The 12785-nt window shown below is 40.5% G+C and overlaps 1 protein-coding gene across 2 annotated transcripts in view; it reads left to right on the top strand.

The window, feature by feature from the left end:
• Positions 1 to 3027: 3027 nt before the first annotated feature.
• Positions 3028 to 12785, top strand: part of OGDH (oxoglutarate dehydrogenase) — a 66427-nt gene continuing 56669 nt past the window's right edge. For both annotated transcript variants that reach the window (XM_052639024.1, XM_052639023.1), the window contains exon 1: positions 3028 to 3115. The gene's annotated coding sequence lies outside the window, so the exon portion shown is untranslated. The remainder of the gene's footprint in view (positions 3116 to 12785) is intronic.

The following is a 12785-nucleotide window of genomic DNA, read 5'->3' as shown; positions in this document are numbered from 1 at the left end:
TCCTGAAATAGCACCTAGTTACTTCACCACCAACCAATCAGAAGAATGGCCTCCAGACACCCTGTGACTCTCTCCCCTAGTGTTGCCTTTCAAAACACTTCCCTGGGAATTCTCTGGCAGTCCAGTGATCAGGACTCTGTACTTTCATTACTGGGGTCATGGGTTCAATCCCTAGTCAGGGAACTAGGCAAGCCACGTGGTACAGACAAAAATAAAGAATAAAAATTTAAAAAACAAACAAAACCTTTCCTGAGAGCCATTGAGGAGTTCCGATCTGTTGAGCAAAAGCTGCCTTTTTTCCTTGCTTGGCCTTGCAATAAACACCGTATTTTCTTTCACCACAAACTGATGTCAGTAGATTGGTCTTGCTGCCAGTCAGGCAAGTAGACCCAAGTTTAGTTCAGTAACAGTGGCACTATTCACAAAAGCAGAAAGGTAGAAACAAACCAAATGTCCATCAACTGATGAATGGATAGACAAGGCGCAGTATATCCATAAAACAATAATACTCAGCCATGAAAAGGAAAGAAATTTTGATCCATGCTACAGTATGGATGAACACTGAAAACATGCTAAGTGAAATAAGCAAGACATAAAAGGACAAATGCTATCTGTATGAGATATATACAGTACCTCATATGATACCGTATATGAGGTAGATGGAGTCATCAAGTTTATAGAGACAAAGTATAATAGAGGTTACTCAGTGAGAAGGAAGAAGGGAGGGGGGTGGGAAGTTATTACTAAATGGTTACAGAATTTCTCTATTTTTTTAAAATTGGAGCATAATTGCTTTACAATGTTGTGTTAGTTTCTGCCATACAATGACATGAATCAGCTGTATGCATACGTATATCCCCTCCCTCTTGAACTTCCCCCCACTCCCCACCCACATCCCACTCATCTAGGCCATCACAGAGCATCAAGCTGAGCTTCCTGTGAATTTCTAGGAATGGTAAAACAGATAGTGGTTATGGTTGCACAATATTGTAAAATGATTAATGCCACTAAACTGTACTTTAAAAGGACAAATTTTTTCTTATATTTTACCACAATAAAAAGAGAAAGAAAAAAAAATATTGGTTTGTTCCTTGGTTCCTTCACTTTCTCCTAGTCTTCAAATCCTCAGAATACGTATCAGCCTAACTTTGTTCTCACAAGCACTTACGTGTGTGTGTGTTCAGTCACTCAGTTGTATCCATCTCTTTGCAACCCTCTGGGATGCAGCCCGCCAGGTTTCTCTGTCTATGGGATTTTTAAGGCAAGAATCCTGGAGTGGGTTACCATTTCCTCCTTCAGGGGATCTTCCTGACCCAGGGATAGAACCAGAGGCTGCTGCGTTGCAGGAGCAATAAGCTCATTCTTTACTAATGAGCCCCAGAGAAGCCCCTTACTTCCTACTTAAAAAACAAAAGAAGGAAAAAGAAAAACCCACCTCTACTTTGCCTTTCTATTTTAGAAATGTGGCCTTACCGGGTGGCTCAGCTGGTAAAGAATCGGCCTGCAATGTGGTAGACCTGGGTTCGATCCCTGGGTTGGGAAGATCCCCTGGAGAAGGGAAAGGCTACCCACTCCAGTACTCTGGGGTGGAGAATTCCATGGATTGTATAGTCCATGGGGTCCCAAAGAGTCAGACACGACTAAGCAATTTTCACTTACTTCACTTAAGAAATTTTGCTACAAGTCTGTATCATACTTGCCAGCAGGTGGCAAATTCTGTCTGAATTTCCGCCCAGATTCAGACACTTGTGTCCTCTATGGAGCTTTCAAGGTCAGATCCCTATGACCACATGACTGCCCTTTGTAACTCCAGTATCCCCGGCTATGCCACATGACACAATCCTTGCCTTCAAGTTAAGGGGAACAAACACGGAGAAACAATTCAAGACAGTGTGGAACAGCCTTTCCCTACTGTCCGTCATTTGGATGCCACCTTCCCATACTAGTATCTAGTTACTATAGTTTTTAAATGGACATTTTTATTACAAAAGAAAACATTTCAGCATTACAGTAAATCAGAAAACCTATTACTTGCCATATATCTCAAAGATAACCTATCACAAATCAGGAAGACCAAGTAACTTCTACGTATATTATTGTCCACCGAAAGTTGTGAGCCTAAGGTTTATCTTGGTCAGAAAAGGGAAGGAAGAAAAAGTGAAATTAAAGACACTTTAGCATTAAATTAGGCTTTTCCCTTGCTAATAAAGACTGAAGAACTGAAAGGACTTTCTCAGTATGTGATTGCTTACAACTTACCATATTTCAACAAAATTGAGATTTTTGTCCTCCACATGTTGAAAATAGTGCTGTATCTACGATTGAGGTGAGGTTAAAGCGTCTGCCTGCAATGCGGGAGACCTGGGTTCGATACCTGGGTCGGGAAGATCCCCTGGAGAAGGAAATGGCAATCCACTCCAGTATTCTTGCCTGGAGAATGCAATGGGCGGAGGAGCCGGGTTGGCTACAGTCCACGGGGTCGCAAAGAGTCGGACACGACTGAACGACTTCACTCACTCAATAAATGTGGGGTTTTTCCCCCCCTTTCTCAGCAGTAAGTAAAATAACCTCTAAAAGCGGATGACCACTTGGTATTTGATGAAATGGCATAATAAACCATCCTTGCACCAAGTGAAGGCTCCCGCGAGCCCGTTGCCTACTTTGGGAAAACCTAGTGTCAGCGTTAGGACTTCCTGGTTCTCATTCCGCGGGTCACTGCCTGCGGCGCCTCGAGCGCGCACTACCGACCAAGGTTTGTTTCTGACATCACATACCAGGTCAGTTCTCCATCAAAGGACTCCTGACAGCCTACTGCAGGAGACAGTACTTAGCAACACGCAGACCCCCTTTCAGAACTGTCGTACAAGCCGGTCAGGACCCGACGTGCCAAAAGCAAGCCACAACCTCGGAGTTAACGCTAACGCCCCAAGGCCGAGCCACAGGAGATGTGGGCGCGGCTCTGTGACGTCAAGACTCCGCTCACGAGGTAGGGGCGGCCCCTCTCGTCTCCGGGCGGGGCGGCGTGCTGACGCCACACGCTGAGGCGGGGCCGAGAGTTTGGTGCCCCGGAGTGGGGTGTCGGCGCCTCATTCGGGTGGAGCTGAGCCGGAGACAGGTAGGCTTGCGCGGCGGCCGGGTCCAGCCGGATTTGGGAGGCTCCGCTCCGGTCAGGCAGGCGGCGAGGGTCTTGGCATGGGGCAAGGCCGCCGCGCCCTCGTTGTCGCCGCCGCCCCAGTGACAGGGAGTGGAGCTGGCTGGAGCGGGGTTGACTGGGGGAGGTGGGTGGGACGGAGCCTGACAGACGGATGTGGCAGCCAATGATGCGGGGTCGCCCCCTGGCGGGCGGAGATTGGCGGGTGCGGGCGTGCGCACAGGTCGCGCGGGGCGCGGAGCGGCAAGCCATTGGCTGTGACGGGCATGGGGGGTGGGCTGCGCGGCGGATGTGAGGGAACAGGCGCAGCGGCCGGGGTGACCCCCAAGGTCGAGGAGGCGTCACGTGGGAGTCGTCAGGCTGTGTCCTCTCCCCGCCTGGATGGCTGGAAGGGTGGCGCGCCCTTGACGAACCGGCTGTGATTTGTGGGCATTCGTTTTTCCCAGAGCGCGAAGACGCTGGTCAGCTTCTGTCCGGACTGACCCTTCGCCCCTGGGACGACCCCTTGAGGAACAGATTATTCTGCAGTACCCCTCTGTCTTCAGTGCCCATCGTACTAATCCTTCCTATGTTCCTTGGGGTGACGCCCTTGAGGAGCGGATTACCCCACAGTATCCTGTGTATTCAGTACCCCCATACCCATCCTCCCTGCGCTCTTCTTGGGTGAACCCTTGAGTGAATTACCCTCCAGCACTTAGTACCTCCACTATCCTCGGTTACCTTTACTGTACTCAGCACTCATCGTTTCTATTCTCTGTGCTCTTCTAATCCATTAACCCCTTAATGGATGGGTTACTCTGCTGCATGCCTGCTTAGTGCTCATATACTCAGGATCCCTCCATGCTTAGTACCCACAGTACCCATCCTTCTGTGAACTCTTTGGGGGCAACACCCTTAATGGGTAGACTAGCTTGCAGTACCCTACTGTAGTCAGTACGCTTCTTTCTTCCAGGGATATGGTAGTTCATGTTGAGATGAAGCGCGTTTCCTCAAGGAACACACTAGTGTACCTTTTCCGTTTCGCAAAGCTAGGTGATGTCAGTGTAAGTCGTGTACCGAAGCTTAGTAGAAAACTGGTGGCGAGACACTGAGTAGAGACAAGAACTTGTTCTCTCTGCCCTTCACCCATAACCGAGGAGAGCTGACTCAGACCTGAGGTGTGAACTCTGTTTTGTCCTGGGGTTTCTCTTCTTTGTTTTACCTGTACTTTGAAGCGGGGACTAGAGGCTGACTCCCAGGTTTACTGCTCTGAGCAGCTTTAGGATAAATGGCCTGGATGAAGTCTTGCTTGCACTGTGACAAGAGGTGCAGTAGTCAAACTGAAGTTTTTTTGTGCAAGACCCTCACGGTCTGAAAATGTATAGTACTATTCTAGCTTTGCAAATTAGCTGATCTTAGAAAGTTGAAGAAAGATTAGAGTGTCCTGGTAAAATTTTGAAGAGCATTTTCCACATTTCAAGTACTTTTTTTTTCCTTTTAACAGCTTTATTGGGATATAATTCATGTACCATACTGTTCACTCTTTCAAGTATACAATTCACTAGTTTGTGGTGTATTCATAGTATGCAGCCATCTCCAAAATTTAGTTAAAGACTAATTTTAATTTCAGAAATACATTAATTTCTATTGATTTCATTTCAGTTTGAACACACAGCTTATTAAAAGTGCAATATTTACCATGCTATATGCGTATCTTGCATAATATATATGCAGGATATATAGATATAGATATATAAGATATGTAGCAGGTCTGCTTTTAATTAGTCTTACTCCTTACTGCCCCATTTGAGAAAAGTACTGTACCATTGTCTTTAAAATTTTTAGATAGTTTTATTTTGGAATAATTGTACAGTTATTGAGAAATTTATTCTAGAATTTTGTAATTTTGAGAAATTGTACATGCAAATCTATTACATGCAATTACAACAAATAGTACAGAGAGATCCCAGTGTCGCTTTACCCATTTTCTCAAATAACATTTTTACAAAAACTTCAGTACTATAATCACAACCAGGTATTGACACTGATTAACAGTCAAGATAGAGAACCTTTCCGTCATGCCAGGGGTCCCTCCTGTTATCTTGTTATGGCTGTACCCACTTCCATCCTGCCTGCAGTTCCTCAGCTCCTGGCAACCACTAAATCTGTTTTCCATTTCTATAATTTTGACATGTCAGGAATGTTACATAACGAGAATCGTACAGTATGTAACCTTTTAGGGTTGGCTTTTTTCGCTAAGCGTGATTCTCTGAAAATGCATGCAGGTTGTTGCCTATATCAGTAGTTTTGTTTTTATGCTTTTGATGCTATTGATGTACCAGGCTATTGGTGTACCATAGTTGATTTAAGTCTCCAGTCATTGAAGGACATCTGGGTGGTTTCCATTCGTTGACTGTTAAGCTGTTACAAACATTTATATACAGGTTTTGGGGGTTTCTTTTTCCTTCAGATTCCTGGTTTAATAACGACTTTTTTATTCTGAGAAAAAAAAAAAAAAGGTCCCAAACATCAGACTGTTCACAAAAATAACCCACGGTATCAACTTTAGAAAACAAGTCTTAATATTACACCAGTTATTTTTCTAGAGGATGCGTTTGACATGCCAGCTCTCATTCACAAAAGTACATTATTATGTTTGTGTTGAACAGCCCCACATAGCACTCTTATATGGAGTTATATATACAGGTTTTTATGTGAACAGAAGTTTTCATTTCTCTGAGAAAAATTCCCAGGAGTGTAATCACCAGGTCATAGGGTGGTTTCATGTTTAGTTTTTTCTAAAGTAGACAGACTTTTCTATTACATTCTATTACAGACTCTTCTTTTACATTCCCACCAATAATGTGTTTGTGACCCACTTACTCCATATTCTTGGTAGCATTTAATACCATTAAAAATTTTTTAGCCTAATAGATGTGTAGTGATTGTGGTTTTAATTTGCATTTCCCTCCTGGCTAGTGATACTGAATGTGTTTATTTGCCTCTTCAGTGAAATACCTATTCATATCTTTTGCCCATTTTGTAATTGGATCATTTGCAGTTTTTAATGTTTTATTTTGAGAATTTCTTAAGCGTTCTAGTCCTTTGTTGGACATGTGGTTTGCAGATATTTTCTCCTGTCTGTAGCTTCATCTTCTTAATGGGATCTTTTGGAGAGCAAAAACTTTTAAAATTTTGGTCAAGTCCTGTTTATGAACTTTGTCTTTTCTGGGTTGTGCTTTTAGTAGCAAGTTAAAGACCACCTCGCTCTCGTTTCTCTTACATATTTCTCTATAAGTTTTTATAGTTTTGTGTTGTACATTTAAATTTATAATCCACTTCAAGTTGATTTCTATATAAGGTGTGAATTCTAGCTTGAGTGATTCCTTTCTTTTCTTTTCCGTTTATTCTTTCTCTCTTTTTTCTTTTTCCTTCCACTGTAGATACCCAACTAGCAGCATTTGTTGAGAAGACTGTTCTTCCTCCATTGAATTGCTTTTACATTTTTTCCAGATATCAGTTGGTTGTGCTTGTGCAGATCTGTTTTAGAGTTCTCTGTTGTGTTTCATCAGTCTTTTTGTCTGTCTCACCGTCAGTACCATACAATATAATTATTGAAGCTACATAATAAATTTTGAAAGTAAGTAAATTGGTTCTTCCCACTACTGTTGTTTCAGCTAATCTAATTCCTTTGCCTTCGCCTAGAAATTTTTTAGCGTAATCTTACCTCTATCTACAGAAATTCTTACTGAGATTTTGATAGGAATTGTGCTAGAGTTGTGTAACAATTTGGAGATAATCTTCCAGTCCATGAACAAGGTATGTCTCTCATTTATTTAGGTTTTTTTATTCATTGGTATTTTGTAGTTTTTAGCATACAAGCCTTGTACATGTTTTGTTATACTTATACTGTTGCCTTTTTTAAAGTTCTTTTTCTTGTGTCCTTTGATAGTTTGTAGAGATGCAGTTGGTTTTTATATATTTATCTTGTATCCTATGAATCCCTGCAAATTCACTTATTCTATAAATGTTTTTGTAGGTCCCTTAAAGTTTTGTACATAGAAAATCGATTATGTGATCTGCAAATAGTAGTAGTTTTATTTCTTACTTTCTGATCTGTATGCCTTTTAGTTCCTTTTTTTTTTTTTTCCTTTTTTTCTTTTAGTTCTTTTTTTGGCTTATTGCACTGGCTACTAGTATGTTGAATAGTAGGGATGAAAGTAGACATCCTTACATTGCTTCCAGTTTTTAAAAGGTGCAGTCACTCTTTCACCATTAAGTAGTATGTACTAGCTGTAGGCTTTTGTGGAGACTTACTATCAAGTTAAAGTTCCCCTTTATTCCTAGTTTTCTGAGAATTTTTATCATGGTGGTTGAATTTTGTCAAGTGCCTTATCTGCATCTGTTGATATGAGCATGCAGTTTTTCTTTTCAAGCCTGTCAGTATGGTAGATTGCATTGTTTTTCGTTTGTTTTGTTTTTGGCATTGCCACATGTGGATCTAAGTTTCCAACCAGGGATTGAACCCATGCCCCCAGCAGTGGAAGTAAAGAGTCCTAACCACTGGAATGCCAGGAAATTTCCTGGAGTCTGCTTTCTCAGGAGCTTTTAAATTACACATGAAATTTGTTGAATAGCTATTTCAAACTGGATAAGTTGTAGTAGTTTGTACTTTTGAGTTTCTTGGTTTCCTTGCTGACCTCATATCCAGCTTTTCTGTTTCTTGTTGAAAGAGTTGAAGTTTCCAACTATAATTTAAATTTGTTTTTTTCTCCATTCACTTTTATTAGTTTGATTCACATATTTTGCAGTTATGTTGTTTGGTACATACATATTTAAGACTGCTATATTTTTTTGGTAGATTAATCTTTTGTCATTAGTATCTCTGGTAATTTTCTTTGCTCTGATGTCTATTTTGTCTGATAATAGTGTTATTATTAGATGATGAAATAAACTCCTGCTTTCGTTTGCTTAATGTTTGTATGATACATAATTTTTCATCCTTTCACTTCCAGCCTTCCTGCATTGTTACATTTGAAATTTCTTATATTATCAGATCCTGTTGTTTTATCCATTCTGCCTGTCTCTAACTGGTGTATTTAGATCACTTACATTTAGTGTAATAATTGATATGTTAGGAGTTATGTCTGCCATTTTATTCTTTATTTTCTTTTCTGTTTTTTGTTCCTCTGCTTTCTTTTTCTTGCCCCCTTGTGGGTTACTTGAACACATTTTTTTTTTTTAACTTGAACTCATTTTTAAATTCCACTTTTAATTATATGTAGTGTTTTTTAGGGTATCTGTGTAGCTTTTTTAGTGGATTTTTAGGTATTGCATTGTATGTACATAATTTATCACAGTCTACTAGTGTCATCATTTTATCATTTTGAGTGAAATATGGAAACCATATCTCTGTTTGCATCACTTTATCCTACTCCACTTAAAATTGTCTTAAATAATTCCTCTACAGACACAGCATTAGAACCACATCAGATGTGTTGTAATTTTTGCTTCATCCATCACACATCATTTACAAGATTCTAGAGGAAAGGAAATTATATTTACCTATATTTTGTTTTTGTTCTTTCTTTCTTCATGATATTACAAGTTTCCCTTTTATCATTTACTTTTTGTTTACAGGATTTCATTTAGCCATTCATTTAAGATAAATCTGCCAGCAGATTTTTTTTTAGTTTTTCTTCATCTAAGATCTTTATTTCCCCCCTTTTTCCTGAAGGATGTTTTTGCTGGATATAGGGCTCTGGATTAACAATTATTTCCTTTCAGCACTTGAAAAGTATTGTGCCATTTTCTCTTGGCCTCCATAGTTTCTGGTGAGAAATATACTATTTCAGTTGTTTGTAGTTTTCAAAAGCTTATGCTGTACCGTGGAATGTATTTCTTTGGGTTTATTTTGTTTGGGGTTCTCTCAGCTTATTGAATCTGTAAGTTTATGTCTTCTGCTAGATTTGGAAAGCTTTCAGCCGTTATTTTTTGAATATGTTTTCAGCCCCTTCCCCTTTCTGCTCCTCCTGAGACTCTGATGACATTATATGCAGCATTAGGTCTTTTATTATAGTCCCATGTCCCTGAGGCCCTGGTTTTTTCCCCCAGTCTATTTCCTCTTGTTCAGAATGGGAAATTCCTTTTGTTCATGTTTGTTCATGTTCATTGTTTCTTCTTTCTTTAGTTTAACTTATTTATCAGGTTTTTTATGCTAGTTACTGTAATTTTCAGTTCTGAAGTTTCCATTTGGTTCATCTCTATATCTTCTTTCCTTACTGGGGCTATTTTCATTTGTTTCAAGCATGTTCATAGTTGCTTGTGGAAGCATATTGATGCTGGCTCTTCTGCAACTTTGCCACATAATTCTAATGTGTGTCATCTTAGTGTTGGTGAGCACAACAGAACAGGCTTCTGACACTGCTGAGGGGATAGGAGGTGCTGCCTGGTTGTTACTGGATGGAGGTGGAGGCTCCTCACCTGGCCTCCTTGGTATCTGTGGGTAGGGATTCCTTGTCACTGCTGTGTGGGTGTAATTTCTCAGTTAGACCTTTGTGATTCCACCCTGCCTGGGAAAAGGAGATTCCACCCTGCCTTGTGCTGCTGAGCAGTAAAATCTAGGCTCCCTCTTGGCCTCTACTAATATTGCTGGGGGGGAGGGGGTCATTGTCACTGGTGGGGATGAAAGTCGCTGATCTCCTCTGATACTACCAAGTGGAGTGGGAGCAGGCCACCATGTTTTCTGTGGGTTTGGTTGCAGTAGAGTGGTTATTGTCTGAAAATTCTGTCCTGCTAGACTGCCCCATTCTCAGTCCACTGGCCTGAGAGGGCAGACTTACATTGCAGCTTTTTTTGAGTCTACAGTAGTTGGCATTTCTGTGTTGCCAACTTCTTCAGCACCTAGCCTGGAATATATGAGGCAAAAAGAAAAGGAGAACTCAATTCTGAGCCTTCTGGGTCCCAAGGTCCCTTCCCAAGTCTGTCTCCTCTCCACCTTTCAGAATTGTGTGTTGTTTGTTTTTTTTTAATGAAACATCTCTTATTTTTAGCTGCATGTAGTGGGAAACAGAAGTTCTGTATATACTTTTTAAGTTTTTAATAAATATTGACAACTGCCCTTGCTTTTCATAAAATTTTAATAATTTGTACTTTAACCAACACCTTTAAAAGATGCCAGCTTACCTATACTATGCACCACCGCAGTCAGGGCACCTCTGGTAACAGTGTCAGTCTAGGGAAGGACAGCTCAGTCTTCAGGCCTGGGCACTGAAGCTTGTTTAGGGTTCCTGGTTCAGAGGTGGAAGTCCTTCCTAACAGTCTGGTCAGTTACCCACTCCAAGTTTACTTCTGTTTAGGTTTACCTTGGAAACTTCAGCTTTTTTAAGAGAAAGCATTAGCTGTAGGGTTGCTTTTCTTGTTTTTTGTTTGTTTATTTGGCTGGTTGGTTGGTTTTTTGTTTTTCTGATAAATTGTCCTTTAGTCATAAAAGTATTTTTAAAGTGTGTAAAATTCTTTCATTTTTGAGAAAGCAGGACTGATTGTTCCCTTCACTTTATGGCAGAGGAAACTGACCATGGATCAGGTGACACATTTAAGGCTGGCATAGTAAGGGCCATTCTGCTTTGCTTGCCCTGCAGGCTCAGCCACCACTTTCATCTAATGATGGCAGAATACCTTTGCAGTTTAAGAGTAACCTGCACTACCTCCCTCTCTCAGTTTGTTTGATGAGGCATCACAGGTGAAAGATGTTGAATTCTCCTTAGATTCTCAGCCAGTAAAAGAGAATTGGTATTTGTGCCCTCTCTATACCTAATGTCTTTGTATTACTGCTAAAGCTAGAATATTGGAGTAATAGCCGTGGGTATGTAGCAAGCATTGTTTTCTTGACTTGCTATGAGAATCTTGAGTCTGAAACGCCCCCCGCCCCCAAAAAAACACCACCTTTCAAGGTAAGTTGTTCTTTTAAAATGGTTCTCAGGCAACATACAGTGGTAACAACCATTTAACTATGCATGTGCTTTTCCCTCAAAGACTCATGTCCTGAGAAACTGTCCAAGCTGTTTTTACCTCTAATTATTCCTCTGCCTAGCCAGCATGATGGTCATAGACGTCAGAAGTCAGTTTATCTCCCCATCCTGTGAATGGGGAGGTGACCTTGGGTAAAGTGTGTGCTGCCTAACTGGGGAATGTTCAGGCACAGATAAAGTTCTGTTTTATTTTCCTAAGGGCAGAGCACTTAACCCTTAAAAACAAATTTTGCTTTAGTTTTTGCCTTTTTTTAAATGTTCTTTTTCTCAAATGTATATATTATATACTTCTGTCTTGAAATTAATGGTTACAAAGAGTGTCACTTTGTGTACTTTGTTGATATTGACAGATTCATGTTTCTTCTCAGACTTTTTAAAAAACAACTTTATTGAGGGGTTTCCCTGGTGGTCCAGCAGTTGGGGCTCCACACTTCTATTGCATGGAGGTGGAGAGGGGCACCAGGTTCAATCCCTGGTCGGGGAACTAGGATCTCGCATGCCATTCTGTGTAGCCAAAAAAAGAATCAATAAAGTTTAGGGTTGGGCATATTTGTTGACAAAGATAAAAGAATGAAAACTTTATTGAGGTATAATTCATATACCATATAATTCACCCATTTAAACTGTACAATTTAATGTCTTACAGTATACCATAAGGTCGTAAAGCCATCAGCATAATCTAGTTTTAGAATATTTTCATCTCCCCCTTCCCCCAAAAAACCCATATCTGGGCTTCCCTGGTGGCTCAAAAAATCCACCCGTCAATGCAGAAAGCCCATACCCGTTAGTAGTCCTGTCTGATCCTTACTGCCCCCAACCCTGGGCTTTATGTCGGTATTGATTTGCTTGTTCTGAACATTTCATATATATGAAGTCATACAATATTGTGTTTTTTGTGTGTGAATGACTGTTTTCACTTAATATATTCAGAGGTCATCTGTGTTGCAGGGTGTATTGGTATTTCATTCCTTTTTATTGCTTAATCCTATTACATAGTATGGTCTATCACATTCTGAGTTTTTCCACTTTTTGGCGAGTATGAATAATGCCTCAGTGAACATCTATGTACAAGGGCTTGTGTGGACATATGTTTTGTTTTTCTTGGTTTTATACCTAGGAGTGGAGTTGCTGAGCCACATGGTAATTCTATGTTTAACTTTTCAAGAAACTGTTTTCCAAAGTGGCTGCACCAGTTTACACTCCCACCTGGATTCTATGAGGGTTCTAATTCTTCATGTTTTCTCCAACACTTGCTTATATTGATTATATCCAGTCTAGTGGGCCTGAAGTCCTATCTTGTTGTGATTTTGATTTGCAAAGTTTTTTGCCTTATGACTATGATTTTGGGTATGCTTTAACATTTTTACTGATCGTTTGTGTGTCTTTGAAAAAATGTCTATTTGTATCCTTTGACAGTTTTTTTATTGGGTTACTTTTCATTATAGTTATATTTACATTTTTGAGTCATGAGTTCTTTATATTCTGCATGCATGTACCTTATTAGCTGTATAATTTGCATGTATTCCTTTTTAGACTGCCTTTTTGATGGTGTCCTTTGAAGCACTAAGCACTTCCCTTGTGTCTCAGCTGGTAGAGAATCCGCCTGCAATGCGGGAGACCTGTGT

This window comes from Budorcas taxicolor, chromosome 4, assembly GCF_023091745.1.
Source record: "Budorcas taxicolor isolate Tak-1 chromosome 4, Takin1.1, whole genome shotgun sequence".
Lineage (NCBI taxonomy): Eukaryota > Metazoa > Chordata > Mammalia > Artiodactyla > Bovidae > Budorcas > Budorcas taxicolor.
Note: the sequence above shows the minus strand (reverse complement) of the source record. Positions and strands in the feature narration are given on the sequence as shown.